Source organism: Oryctolagus cuniculus, chromosome 10 (genome assembly GCF_051225735.1).
Source record: "Oryctolagus cuniculus isolate XC-2025 breed Fujian yellow rabbit chromosome 10, ASM5122573v1, whole genome shotgun sequence".
Taxonomy (NCBI): domain Eukaryota; kingdom Metazoa; phylum Chordata; class Mammalia; order Lagomorpha; family Leporidae; genus Oryctolagus; species Oryctolagus cuniculus.
The window spans coordinates 114,649,456-114,665,078 of NC_142876.1; the positions used below are offsets into that span (position 1 = coordinate 114,649,456).

The following is a 15,623-nucleotide window of genomic DNA, read 5'->3' on the forward strand; positions in this document are numbered from 1 at the left end:
TGTTGTTGCATTCTATTGGCAAGAACTTTATTGAGGATTTTTGCATCTAGGTTCATCAGGGATATTGGTCTGTAATTCTCTTTCAATGCTGCATCTTTTTCCGGCTTAGGAATTAAGGTGATGCTGGCTTCATAGAAAGAATTTGGGAGGACTCCCTCTTTCAATTGTTCTGAATACTTTGAGAAGCATTGGAGTCAGATCTTCTTTAAATGTCTGATAGAATTCAGCAGTGAATCCATCTGGTCCTGGGATTTTCTTTGTTGGGAGGGCCTTTATTACTGTTTCAATTTCTGTCTCAGTTATGGGTCTGTTTAGGTTTTCGATGTCTTCCTGGTTCAATTTAGGTAGGTTGCATGTGTCCAGGAATCTATCCATTTCTGATAGATTTCCCTGTTTGCTGGCATATAAGTCCTTGTAGCAATTTCTGATGATTCTTTGTATTTCTGCGGTGTCTGTTGTTACGTTTCCTTTTTCATCTCTGATTTTATTGATTTGGGTCTTTTCTCTTCTTTTTTTAGTTAGTTGGGCCAATGGGGTGCCAATTTTGTTTATTTTTTTCAAAAAACCAGCTCCTTGTTTGGCTGATTTTATGTAATTTTTTTTTTAGCTTCAATCCTGTTGATTTCTTTTCTGATTTTAATTATTTCTCTTCTCCTACTAGATTTGGGTCTGATTTGCTGTAGATTTTCTAGTTCCTTGAGGTGAATTGGAAGCTCATCTATTTGGTGCCTTTCCAATTTCTTGATGTAGGCACCTATTGATATAAACTTTCCTCTTAACACTGCTTTTGCTGTATCCCATAAGTTTTGGTATGTTGTGCTGTTATCCTCATTTACTTCCAGAAAATTTTTGATTTCTCTTTTAATTTCTTCTATGACCCAGTGTTCATTCAGGAGCATGTTGTTCAATCTCCATGTGTTTGCTTATGCTCTAGGGATTCCTGAGTTGCTAATTTCCAACTTCATTCCTTTATGGTCTGAGAAGCTGCATGGTATGACTCTAATTCTTTTGAATTTGCTGAGACTTGCTTTATGGCCTAGTATGTGGTCAATCCTAGAGAAGGTTCCATGTACTGCTGAGAAGAATGTCAATGCTTTATATATAGGATGAAAAGTTCTGTAGATATCTGTTAGATCCATTTTTGGCTATAGTGTCATTTAAATCTACTGTCTCCTTGCTGATCTTCTGTCCTGTTGATTTGTCTATTTCTGAGAGTGGAGTATTGAAGTCCCCCAGTACTATTGTATTGGGGTCTAAGTCTCCCTTAAGTCCCTTAACAAATCTTTTAGATAAACTGGTGCCCTGTAGTTAGGTGCATATACATTGATAATTTTTATATCTTCCTGTTGAATTGATCCCTTAATCATTATGTAGTGTCCCTCTTTGTCTCTCTTAACAGTTTTTGTGGTAAAGTTTATGTTGTCCGATATTAAGATGGCTATGCCTGCTCTTTTTTTCTTTTCTGTTGGCATTGTATATATTTTCCAGCCTTTCACTTTCAGTCTGTATGGATCTTTGTTGGAAAGATGTGTTTCTTGTAAGCAGCAAATAGATGGGTTTTGTTCCTTAACCCAATCAGCCAATCTGTGTCTTTTAACTGGACAGTTCAGGCCATTAATGTTCAATGTGACTAATGATAAGTGGTAACTTTGCCCTGCCATTTGCCAGATAAGTTCTAATATATGCTTTGAATTCCCTGTGATCTTTTGCTGTGAGGTTTCCTTCCTTTACCTTCTTTCATATTGATGACCGTGTTTCTGTGTTTCTCTGTGTAACACATCTTTAAGCATCTTTTGCAGGGCTGGATGAGTGGTGACAAATTCTTTCAATTTCTGTTTGCTATGAAAAGTCTTTATTTCACCTTCATTCACAAATGATAGCTTTGCAGGATATATTATTCTGGGCTGGCAGTTGTTCTCTCTTAGTACCTGGGCTATATCTCGCCATTCCCTCCTAGCTTGTAGGGTTTCTGGTGAGAAGTCAGCTGTGAGTCTGATTGGAGATCCTCTGAGAGTAATCTGACGTTTCTCTCTTGCACATTTTAGGATCTTTTCTTTATGTTTCACTGTGGAGAGTTTAATTACCACCTGTCGTGGTGAGGATCTCTTTTGGTCATGTTTGTTGGGGGTTCTGTGAGCTTCTTGTACTTGGATGTCTCTGTCTTTCTCCAAACCTGGGAAATTTTCTGCTAATATCTCACTAAAAAGGCCTTCTAATCCTTTCTCCCTCTACATGCCTTCAGGAACTCCTAGAACCCGAATGTTGGGTTTTTTAATAGTATCCTGAAGATTCCTGACAATATGTTTTAGATTTCTAATTTCCTCTTCTTTTCTTTGGTCTGACTGTGTCCTTTCCTGTTCTCTGTCTTCTAAGTCCGATATTCTCTCTTCTGCTTCACCCATTCTGTTTGTAAGGCTCTCTATTGTGTTTTTCATTTGATCTATTGAATTCTTCACTTCATTATGATTTCTCATCACTATCACAGTTTCCTGTTGTACTAGTTGTTTCATTTCATTTTGATTCCTCCTTAATATTTCATTTTCATGAGAGAATTTTTCTATCTTGTCCATTAAGGATTTCTGTAGTTCAAGAATTTGTTTTTGAGAACTTCTTAATGTTCTTATCAATCTTTTGAGATCTGCTTCTTGCATTTCTTCTATCTCATCATCTTCATAATCGAATTGGGGTGTCTTTTTCATTTGGGGGCGTCATAGTGACTTCCTTGTTTTTATTACCTTGGTTTTTGCGTTTGTTATTTGTCATATTGGAGATATTTGGTTTCTTCACTGTGGTGCTTTTTCTTGTTATACTATGACTCTACATTAAGTGGACTGTTTTTGATGGAGCCTTAGAGGCTTGAGGTGGGTGTGGCCTGAGAGCTCTGTTTGGTGTGCCAAAGGTGACACTTTCAGGTTAGGCATGGTAGATCTCTCTCTCTTTCTTTCTTTTTTTGATTCAAAAGGGAAGTAATTGCACACAGCTGAATGAAGTTGGAGGTAGTTAGCAGGCAAATGATATACCCACAGGAGCCAGACATTGGAAGCTCTTTCCCAAGGACCACACAGGGAATCTGTTCTGCCCTCAGGGTGGGCTCAGATTCTCCTGCAGTCTCTCACTGGGTTGCCAAAGTTATGGAATTGTAACATGTCTGGAGAGTACTCACGTGAATTCCGTGAGTTCTCTCCCCCACCGTCTCTTTTTTCACAGTCTCAGTTCAGTAGCACCACAAATTTACTAGGTCCTAATCTTCTGTTAATTCGCCCCACCCAGAGTCAGGTTTTTCTGCTAGGCTCAGGGCCAGTGCAGACCTGAGGTCGCTCTGCTTATGATGTATGTCCAAGATGGCGCCTGCTCTTTGTCTTGCTCGCCCTTGAGAGGTGAGCGGAGAGAGAGAAACCCGTGTCCATACCAGTCACTTTTTTTTTTCTCTCTCTCTCTCTCTTCTAGTTAGCCTGGTGAACATTTCCCCCCGGGGTCGTTCCCTCTAGTCCCCTCTTTCCACTTCCCTGCCTGTGTCTCAGGCTATTGAGGTTTGGCTCACCTCGCGTTCCAGCACTGGTGTGTTGAGTCTGCCGCTGGTGTCCCAAACTGTGGGCTCCCACGCTCTCCACGCAGGTCCACTGTGAATCACTTGTTCCGGAAGAGTTTCTTCTGCTGTTTCTTCCCCTACTCTTCCTTGAACCTGCAGTATCTCCACTGTTATTAAACTGTCTCTCCCCGGACTATCAGTGTGCTCCCTTCCTATTCCGCCATCTTGCCTCCTCCCCATAACATACTCTTTTTAAAAAATATTTATTTGAAAACCAGAGTTACACAGAGGCACAGAGAGAGAGGAGGGTGGGGTCTTCCATCCACTGGTTCACTTCCCTGATGACCACAATGGCCTGATCTGTGCCTGTAAGAACCCAAAAGCAGGCACTTCCTCAGGATCTCCCACACAGGTGCAGGGGCCCAAGAACTTAGGCCACCCTCTACTGTTTTCTCAGGCCATAGCAGAGAGCTTGATCAGAAGTAGAGCAGCCAGGAATCAAACCACTGCCCATATGGGATGCCGGCCCTGCAGGTGGTGGCTTTACACACTACGCTACAGTGCCAGCCCCCAACATACTTTTTTTTTTTGCACTGTGGTCAGCACACCATGCTGATCTGAAGCCAGGAGCCAGGTGCTTCTCCTGGTTTCCGATGCAGGTGCAGGGCCCAAGCACTTGGGCCATCCTCCACTGCACTCCTGGTCCATAGCAGAGTGCTGACCTGAAGAGGGGCAACCGGGACAGTATCTGGTGCCTCGAACAGGTCTAGAACCTGTTGTGCCAGCGCCACAGGTGGAGGATTAGCCTATTGAGCTGCGGGGCCGGCCCCAACATACTTCTAATTTTACATTGTAATAACATATAATAATATGATGCTCCATTAGAAAACAAGATCTGAAAGTAAAAAATAGACCACTGTTCAATAGGAACATAGATAAATGCTATAAATGGTTATAAAATCCTAAGATACCAGTTTCACTCATTCACTTTTTTTGGGGTACTCTATATGTTAACTACCACAAACAAGAGAAAACTGCTGACATTGTTTTTGGATCCTGATTAATTTACTAGACTTTTGGTATCTAGTTGCATCTGTTTTCTTGTGTAAGATGAGATTTCATTATTCTGTATGGCTGAGAAGTATTCCATCATGTATAAACACCAAAGTTTTTTATTAGTCATCAGTTGGTGGACATCTAGTTTGATTCCATACCTTACTGACTTGTGAATTGAGCTGCCATAAACATGAGGGCACAGGTAACTGTTTCTTATGGTAAATTCATTTCTTTTGGTAAATGAATAGAATGGCTGTGTCCTATGATGGAATAATTTTTAGATTCACAAGGAAGCCGGTTTACTTTCCATACAGTGTACTAGGGTAGTTTTTCGGTGATACCTATTGTAACTGGGCTGAGATGATACCTAATTGTGGTTTTTACTTGCATTCCTCTGATGGAGAGTGAGCCTGAGCATTTTTTATGTGTCTGTTGGCCATTTGTGTTTGATCCTTTAAAATAATGCATATTCATGCCCTTTGCCCTCTGCTCTACTGGATTGTTTATTTGCTTTATTGTTGTTGAGTTTCTTGAGTGCCCCATATATTCTGGATAATCCTTTATCAGATGCATAGGTTGTCTAGTTGATCCATTGATTAAAGTGGGGTGAAGTTCCCCATTATTATTGTATTATATGTCTCCTCTTAGATATATTATTTTAAACAACTGGGTGCCCTAGTTGGATGTACATTTACTATAGTTACATCTTCCTTTGAGTTTATGACTTAAGTGTTCCATATTGTCCTCCTTTGACTCTTTTACTGGTTTTGGTCTTAAATCTATTTTCTTTGATACATAGATACTCAGGCTAATTTTTTGTTTCCATTTGCATGAAATATCTTTCTCGATCCTTTCACATTCAGTCTGTGTATCTTTGATGGGGAGATGTGTTTCTTGGAGGCAGTAGATAAATGGGTTTTGTTTATTTGTCCACTTTGGACAGTCTGTATCTTTTAATTGAAGAATTTAGTCCTTTTGCGTCTAAGGTTATTGCTGTTTCTGACATTTGTCCATAAATATTCATATTGTTTGTTTTAGATCTTCTTTGCGGAGGTGGGGGGGCCGGCAGCTAACCCAGACGGCATCGTTCCTCCGCGAGTGTGGGACGGCAGCTAACCCGGGAAGAGCCGGGCAAAAAGAACAGCGCAGGGTCCGGTGTCATTCCTCCGCGAATGGGGGAGCAACAATCTGCAACTTCTTTCATCACTGTTTTATTGTTTTCTTGTAGAAATGTTTTTTATAAGATTAATTTAATTACTTGTGGCTGGTGCTGTGACACAGCAAGTTAAATCCTTGGCCTTAGGCACCGCCATGCCATATGGGCACCAGTTTGAGTTCTGGCTGCTCCACTTCCAATCCAGCTCTCTGCTGTGGTCTGGGAAAGCAGTAGAAGATTCCCCAAGTCCTTGGGCCCCTGCACCCACATGGGAGACCCAGAGGAAGCTCCTGGCTTCAGATAGGCACTGCTCTGGCCGTTGTGGCCATCTGGAAGTGAAACGGTGGATGGAAACCTCTCCCTCTCTCTGCACCTCTCTCTGTAACTCTTTCAAATAAATGAAATAAATCTTTTAAAAAATTTAAAAAAGATTTATTTAATTATTTTAGAGTCACAGTTAAAGAGGGAGAGGAAAGGCAGAAAGAGAGAGAGAGGCCTTCCTTCTGATGGTTCACTACCCAATTGCCCGCAATGGCTGGAGGTGCACCAGTTTTAAGGCAGGATCCAGGAGCTCTTCCAGGTCTCCAATGGGGGTGCAGTGGCTCAAGGACTTGGGCCATCTTCCACTGCTTTCCCAGGCCATAGCAGAGAGTTGGATTGGAGGTGGAGCAGCCAGGACTAGAACCCGTGTCCATATGGATGCTGGTGCTTCAGGCAAGGGTGTTAACCCACTGTGCCACAGTGCTGGCCCCAATTGTAGCGATCTTAAACCTCTTCTGTTCAATTGATTTTTTTTGTAATTGTTGGAAATGCCATTGATTTCTTCATTTATTGTTCTCATAATTTGCCAGTGATGTAAAACAAAGCTATTAATTTATATCCTTCAACTTTTTTTATTAGTTGTAGCACTTTTGGTTATGTCTGTAGGGTGTTCTATGTATAATAAAATATCATCTGCAAAAAATTGGACTCCCTATTTTTCTATTTGGATGGTCTTTATTTCTTATCCTTGCCTGATTTCTCTGGCTAGGATAACTCTGCTTTTGACCAAGACAGTTACAAAGGTATGTCTTGGACAAGAAAAAATATATTCTTGATTTTTCTTCTTTTATTAACATTTTTGTTCATGTTAACATTTTTACAAGAATGGACAAATTTCATGTATTTCATGTATACAGTTTTAAGGGCATGATGATTCTTTCCTCTCTTTCTCCTTTTTTTTCTTTTTCTTTTTACATTGACATTCTTTCAGTTTTCTTTATTACCACAAGGTTAGCCCTTCACTAAATAAAGAATTGAGGAAGTAGTAAGTAGAAAAACCACTGTTCCTCAAGAGAATAGACAAGGACTGTAAACAATAAAGAATGAACTCCTGACTTTCACAACAGAATGGATGCGACTGGAGACCATTATGATTAGTGAAATAAGCTAGTCTGAAAAATACAACTAACATATGTTTTCCCTGATTGTTGCTAACTGTTATACAGAGCACAAAAAAGGATATATATTTGAGACTTCACCTCACCCCAGTTAGAGTGGCTTTCATACAGAAATCAACAAATAATAAATGCTGGCAAGGATTTGGGGGAAAAGGAACCCAGCACACTGGTGGTGTGCTGATTTTTATACATGGTGAGAGACTGTGTTTAGTTAGATCTTTTGTATGAGGATCGCAAATCCCAACCCTACTTAATGAAAAGATTGTCCTTTCTCCAAACATCTTACAGCATCCTTGTTGAAGGCCCATTGGCAATAGTTGCATGTGTTTAAAAAACTAGGGTCTCTGTGTGGTTCCAGTGGTCTGTGTCTTTTTGTGCTATTTTAATTACTGCAGCTTCACGGTACATTTTGAAGCCATGTAGTGTGGTGCCTGCTGCTTTGTTCTTTTTGTTCAGGCTCACTTTGGCTCTTGGGGTTTTTCATAGTTTAGTAGTGTTTATTATTCTCTGAAATATGTTATTGCTATTTCATGGAGATTGTATTGAACCTGTATGTCACTTTGTATAATGAGGAAATGTTAATGATACTTATTCTCTGAATCCCTGAACATGGGAATTCTTTCCATTTCTTTGTGTCTGTTTCAATGTCTGCCATTAGTGAATGACGATTCTAATTGTAGAGATCTTTCATAGTACATTAGTTTTACAGTACACATATTGAAAAGTCTTAACTAGCTTTTTAAAAGATTTATTTATGTATTCGAAAGCAGAGTCACAGAGAAGGAGAGAAAGAAAAAGAGCTCTTCCATCTGCTGGTTCATTCTCAAGATGACTACAACAGCAAGGGCTGAACCATGCTGAAGCCAGGAGACAAGAGATCCATGGGGTTTCCCACATGAGTGGCAGGGGACCAACCACTTTAACCTTGTTTTTTTTTTTTGAGAGGCAGAGTGGACAGTGAGAGACAGAGACAGAGAGAAAGGTCTTCCTTTTGCCATTGGTTCACCCTCCAATGGCCGCTGCAGCCGGCACGCTGCGGCTGGCGCATCGTGCTGATCCAAAGCCAGGAGCCAGGTGCTTCTCCTGGTCTCCCATGGGGTGCAGGGCCCAAGGACTTGGGCCATCCTCCACTGTACTCCTGGGCCACAGCAGAGAGCTGGCCTGGAAGAGGGGCAGCTGGGACAGAATCTGGTGCCCTGACCAGGACTAGAACCCAGTGTGCCGGCACTGCAGGCAGAGGATTAGCCTAGTGAGCCATGGTGCTGGCCATTTAACCTTATTTTGATGCATTCCCAGACACATTAGTGGGAAGCTGGGTTGGGATGAGGACCAGTGGCTGTATGTGATGCCAACATTGCAACTTGGTAGTGGCTTTACCTGCCCTACAACAGTGCCGGCCCTAGTGGTGAAACAAATGTGTGTGATGATGAAAACCCTAGTGCGCTCTTTCATGTATCTAAAGCACATCAGTAAGTGCTGGACCTCACGGTGTTTATGCATGATCTCAACTAGAGATAGGCATGCTTTCGCTCAAGCTGCAGAGGGGAGAACAGCTGTGCCCTTGATTCTTTCCTAACTTGTGCTCTGTCCATTCTCAAGGCCACAAGCACCCACACTGGGACTCAGTGGCCACAGCCAATTCCATGGAGTTTCTGGTGCCCCTTTATTGTGCTCTCTCCCTATATGGCCTCAGACCCCAAATCCATCCTCAAAACTTACCTGTGTTTAGTCACCTAAAGTGTGTAACTCTGCACAAGCTCCAGTTAGTTTGCATCTGCTTTGAAATGGAGGCTTGGGTTTGCCTAATAGTTGTTGTCTATTTAAGTAACCTATTATTTACACATTAATGTATACCAAAGTAAATAGCTTAACAGGAAAAATCTTAACTCCATAAATTTCATTGAACCCACAGAGCACATCCTACAGATAAATGTGAAATATTTTGCAATCAAAACATTTGCTCATCTAAAGCCATGTTAATGATTAATAGGCAGTCAAGCACTTACTCTGCATATCCCATATGGATTTGAAAGACTTGATCATTCATTTTTCACTATTGATTAGCACAAAAGGACCAATGGTGGCATAGCTGTTGCCCACCAACATCTGGACACACAGACGAACTGGGTCACTCTTGCACAACATTCCTGAGAAGGAGTAAACAATGCAGTCCATCAAGTACAGGAGCACAAAGAAACAAAGGAGCAGCAGGATGGTCCTGGTGGCCCTGTGCTCTGGGGAGGCTCTTGGAGAAAGGCTGGTGCTGTGAAGGTGCTGGGACCTCCTCTTGTGCCTGCACAGGAGAGTCACCATGTACCCACTTGAGACGGCCATGAGCCCTACAAGGGAGATATCCCTCAAGATCCCCAGCATGGAAAATGTGTGCTTGGGTAAGTAGCTCAGGGGCCTAAGAGAGCAGGATTTAGTGACAAACATAAGATTGTTGGATGAATGATTTGCGGCAGCAACAGCAGTTTCTAAGAAATGAGCACTGATAGACAGATTGAAAGCCCATAGGAGGAGAAAGCCACACATGCTGTGAGGGGAGGATGTGTGCTTGAACTTTGCCAGACAGGAGCTCCTGGGGCTGAGGGTGATGGCCAGGAGGATGCTCAGCAGGCAGGTGTTGCACATAGAGAGACCTCGCATGGCCTGGTATGAGTAGATGACAACTTTACATGTAATGTCATCCCATAATTCCTGAGAATGAAAAATGTCAGCAGCTATGACCCCCACAGTGATCAGCATCCCCAGGTGGATGAGGGCCAGGTGCCCAATGGCCAGGTTGGTGGGCCTGGGCCTGTGCTTGAGAGGGGATGTGAGGACATGGAAGAGAAGAAGGAAAGTGTTGGCTGCAATCCCAATGCTGACTTGAGAGAAAAACGCATTTCTGACACCAATGAAACTGGACAGTATATTGTCTTCACTCATCTATTTGGGGGACAAACAAACATGTAGTGAATGAAGAAAAAGAACTAGAAGTTACTTACCACAAATATTAGTACCTTTATGACTCTCAGCCACAGCCACTCACTCATGAGGCTGTGTGGAGCAATCCCAGTGCACCGTCTTAGCCTGGGAATACTGCAGCCCCCCACACCCTCTCCTGGAAATCACTGTTCCCACCTGCAGACCTGCCAGTCATGGTTGGAACCTGCATCCTACTGCTCGGCTCCCACAGGACCTGGACAGTAAAATTGCCATTATGTGAAAGGTGTTTGCTGAGTTTTACCTTACATTTATTTTTACAAAGTAAAAGGCAATGAGTTTTTCCCCTTTGAATCTGCAAAATGCTGATAAAGTTCTGGCTGCACAGTAAGAGTGCTGTAATTTTTGGTGATTTCTAAAGAGCACTTTAGGAAAGCATACATCATCCCTAGTATACAGTAAGTGTCAATAGTATAACCATGGGTCCAGTTAGTCTTATCTCACTGCTATGATAGTTACTTTTGTTTATTTCCAGATAAACACTCTTAATCCATGAGAGACCAAATGTTGGTTAGTATAGATTCTGAATTTGAATCTCTGATCTGAGTTTTGCTAAATGTGTCACCTTCAAGTGTCACTGAACACATGAGCCCAAGTCATCTCATTTGTAACTACAGTGAGCGTGTCACTTACTAGAGATGATGTGTGCAGGGTATTAGGTAAATGTATGAACAAGCACTGTGCCTAGGGAACAGTGGTCTCTGTGGAAACTGCAGCCATGGCTGTCCCTGTGAGGTTTTCCTCATGAGCTCACCTTGACAGAGTGCTGTCCTCTCCTAACTTTCCAGCTCCATCCCAGCCTAGAGGAGCAGGGGGCCGTGAGCACCACAGTAGCAGGCATTGAACACCATCTGTTCCATGGTTCCTTCTCTCTGTGTTCCTGGCTGTGGAAACCGCCGTGACTATGTTCATAGTCTAAGCAGATGGATGATTGCTTTCTATGGAGATTTGATGAGACGCTTCCTCTGCCTGCAACAAGAAGGTGGTTCTAGAAGGTTCTGCACAGGGGCCTGAGCCTTCCTGTCTTCCACATGCCAGGGGGTGCCTGGGACCCAAGTGTTGAGTGTATACTGGAGAACTTGGTGATGAGCTACTATGTATGCCTCCCCTGTGCAGTGTTCCCATACATTTGCTTCCAATCTTAGAAGTTTGTGGCATATCATAGCATTTAAAAAGCCCAACATGTTTCACATCTGTATCATCTGAAAATCAGAATGTCAGGCGGAATTGCATCCACAGCAAATTACAGTGTTGTAGTCTATCAACTGTGTTGCTAAGGAGAAGCAGAAGGGTTTAAACAAAATTGGTGTTTCGCATTTAAGAATTCTAGAACATGTGGGAATTGAGTCTAAACCTTGGAATATTTCCAATTTTCTACCATGGAAATTCCATAGTAGCATTTTGAACAGTGGACCTTTGTTCTCAGAGAGTTCTGAAACCAGACTTTGCAAGTGCCTGTAAACCCGGCTGCACTATATGCCCCTTCAGTTTTGTGTCCTAGAGCTCACAGTGTCACAGAATTTCTGCAATTACAGGACGCAGGAGCTCTAATAAGAGGGTTCATGGTATCCATTCCCACCCCAGAAAACTGACCTGTCCCCAGGGTGAGCCTCTAGCATGGCAGAGATTGGCTGTAGCTCCACCTGAGCAAGCTGAGTCTGGTGCTTTGGTGGAATAAGGAAAAGGAGGCTATGAGGCTCCCTTCCCATGGTAAGTGAATTCCTCTCCTCCTGTATTATATTTTGTCTGGACTGAAAGTCTGTGGGGATGAGGTAGTTCTCCCTCAGATAAAAATTGCCAGGGACACAAGGGTTTCTGCGGCCTCCACTCAACTTGCTCTGGGAAAATGGTGTTTCCCTACTGGTGCCATGAGCTTTGGAGGGAGGAAAGGAGGAAAACAACATGGCGTTCCTTCATGGAGCTAAGTGGATGCCTGGGCTGCTGCCAGCTCTCTTGGCCAGACTCACAGTCAACAGGGACTGCAGAGCTCTCCCTCATCCCAAGTCACCAGTGACCCATGGGCTTCTGCAGCCTCCTCTCATCTCACTATGGGAACGAGGCATTTTCCTCCTGGCCATCATGGGAGTCGCTGGTGGTGTACTGCTAATTTCAGCCTGTTTGTACTGTGTCCTTATTGCTCCATAGATGATCCGTTCCATTCTGTGAGTTTTCCGCTGAAAATTTCTCTCCTACTGGTTTATGGGAATGTATTGGTTTATTTGCTGGTATCAGTGTGCCTTCTCCCTTTGCAGACATGTTGGATGTCCTCTGCATCTCTTCATTAGAGAAATGTCATCCTAACCAAAATTTGATGGAGGTACAAAGTGGACATTTGGTGTGTTATTACATCATTAGGGTAGACCAATTGTCAATTTGAGTAATACCCTAATAAGAACTCTCGAGGCCGGCGCCGCGGCTCACTAGGCTAATCCTCCCCCTAGCGTCGCCAGCACACCGGGTTCTAGTCCTGGTCGGGGCGCCGGATTCTGTCCCGGTTGCCCCTCTTCCAGGCCAGCCCTCTGCTGTGGCCAGGGAGTGCAGTGGAGGATGGCCCAGGTGCTTGGGCCCTGCACCCCCATGGGAGACCAGGAAAAGCACCTGGCTCCTGGCTCCTGCCATCGGATCAGCGCGGTGCGCCGGCCGCAGCGCGCCGGCCGCGGCGGCCATTGGAGGGTGAACCAACGGCAAAGGAAGACCTTTCTCTCTGTCTCTCTCTCTCACTGTCCACTCTGCCTGTCAAAAAAAATAAATAAATAAATAAATAAAAAAGAACTCTCGAGAGCTCCCACAGCCCTTCTGCAATAAGACATGGTGAGGAGTTGGCTGTATATGGAACCGACACTAAGTTTCCTGACACCTTGATCTTGGGCTTGGCAGTATCCAGGAATATGAGTAATAAATGTTTGTAAGCCACCAAGTCTATGGGGTTATGTTACAGCAGTGATTTTAGAGTAGGAAAAGATTGTTTACCAAGTGTTGGAGATTATTTTTTCATGATTTATAAGCACTCTTATTAGAAATAAGTCTGTTATCAGACTTATGGTATGTAAATTTTTCCAACCATACCTTGGGTTAGTTTTGGTTTCTTTGGTAATGTATTTTTTATGCTTTTTTATTTAGTAAATATAAATTTCCAAAGTACAGTTTATGGAGTACAATGGCTTCCCCCCCAATAATTTCCCTGCCACTCACAACCCTCCCATCTCCCACTCCTTCTCCCATTCCATTCACAATAAGATTCATTTTAAATTATCTTTATATACAGAAGATTGATTTAGTATATATTAAGTAAAAATTTCATCAGTTTGCACCCACACAGAAATAAGAAGTGTAAAATACTGTTTCAGTACTAGTTATAGCATTACTTAACATTGGACAACACATTAAGAACAGATCCCACATGAGAAGTAAGTACACAGTGACTCCTGTTGTTGACTTACCAATTTGACACTCTTGTTTATGGCGTCAGTAATTTCCCTAGGCTCTAGTCATGAGTTGCCAAGGCTATGGAAGCCTTTTGAGTTCGCCGAGTTCGATCTTATTCCAACAGGGTCATAGTCAAAGTGGAAGTTCGCTCCTCCCTTCAGAGAAAGGTACCTCCTTCTTTGATGGCACGTTCTTTCTACTGGGATGGAACAGAATAGAAACACCAGTAATCAATCCAAACATCTACAGCCAACTTATATTTGATCAAGGATCTAAAAGCAATCCCTGAGGTAAGGACAGTCTGTTCAATAAATGGTGCTGGGAAAATTGGATTTCCACGTGCAGAATCATGAAGCGACAACCCCTACCTCTCACCTTACACAAAAATTCACTCAACATGGATTAAAGACCTAAATCTATGACCTGACACCATCAAATTATTAAAGAGCATTGGAGAAACCCTGCAAGATATAGGTACTAGTAAAGACTTCTTGGAAAATACCCCAGAAGCACAGGCAGTCAAAGCCAAAATTAACTATTGGGATTGCATCAAATTGAGAAGTTTCTGTACTGTAAAAGAAACAGTCAGGAGAGTGAAGAGACAACGGACAGAATGGGAAAGATATTTGCAAACTACGCAACAGATAAAGGGTTGATAACCAAAATCTACAAAGAGATCAAGAAACTCCACAACAACAAAACAAACAACCCACTTAAGAGATGGGCCAAGGACCTCCATAGACATTTTTCAAAAGAGGAAATCCAAATGGCCAACAGACACATGAAAAAATGTTGAAGGTCACTAGCAATCAGGGAAATGCAAGTCAAAACCACAATGAGGTTTCACCTCACCCCGGTTAGAATGGTTCACATTCAGAAATCTACCAACAACAGTTGCTGGAGACGATGTGGGGAAAAAGGGACACTAACCCACTGTTGGTGGGAATGCAAACTGGTTAAGCCCCTATAGAAGTCAGTCTGGAGATTCCTCAGAAATCTGAATATAACCCTACCATACAACCCAGCCATCCCACTCCTTGGAATTTACCCAAAGGAAATGAAATTGGCAAACAAGCAAGCTGTCTGCACATTAATTTTTATTGCAGCTCAATTCACAAGAGCTAAGACCTGGAACCAACACAAATGCCCATCAACAGTAGACTGGATAAAGAAATTATGGGACATGTACTCCATAGAATAGTATACAGCAGTCAAAAACAACGAAATCCGGTCATTTGCAACAAGATGGAGGAATCTGGAACACATTATGCTGAGTGAATTGAGCCAGTCCCAAAGGGACAAATATCATATGTTCTCCCTGATTGGCGACAACTGAGTACCAAAGGGGAAGCCTGTTGAAGTGAAATGGACACTATGAGAAACCATGAATTGATCAGCTCCTGTGCTGACTGTTGATGTACAGTGTAATACTTTATCCATTTTAGTATTTTTCTTTGTTTTTTTCTAGTACTATTGGTTAAACTCTGTAATTAACACACAATTATTCTTAGGTGTTTAAATTTTAACTGAAAAGTGATCCCTTTAAATATAGCAGTGGGAGTAAGAGAGGGATGAGATGTACAATTTGGGACATGCTCAATCTAACTTGCCCCAAATGGTGAAGTTAGAAATGTGCCAGGGGATTCCAGTACAATCCCATCAAGGTGGCAGGTATCAATGCCATCTCACTAGTCCAAGTGATCAATTTCAGTTCACAATTGATCACACTGATAGGTCTAAGAGTCAAAGGGATCACACAAACAAGACTAGTGTCTGCTAATACTAACTGATAGAATCAAAAAGGCAGAATCTTTTCTTTACGTTTTACTGTGGAGAGTTGACCTACAATGTGTTGTGGTGAAAATCTTTCCTGTCATTTCTGTTAGGAGTTCTCTGTGCTTCCTCTACTTTGTCATCCCTTTCTTTGTCCAAATTAGCATGTTTTCTGTAATTATTTCACTAAAATGCTTTCTAATCCATTCTCTCATCCATGCCTTTAGGAAATCCTAAGACACATATGTTGGGTTTG

General features: G+C 42.4%; 1 pseudogene; it reads right to left on the reverse strand.

The window, feature by feature from the left end:
• Positions 1-9,163: 9,163 nt before the first annotated feature.
• On the reverse strand, positions 9,164-10,111 carry ORYCUNV1R-PS1649 (vomeronasal 1 receptor oryCunV1R-ps1649 pseudogene; annotated as a pseudogene).
• Between the last annotated feature and the right edge of the window lie 5,512 nt (positions 10,112-15,623).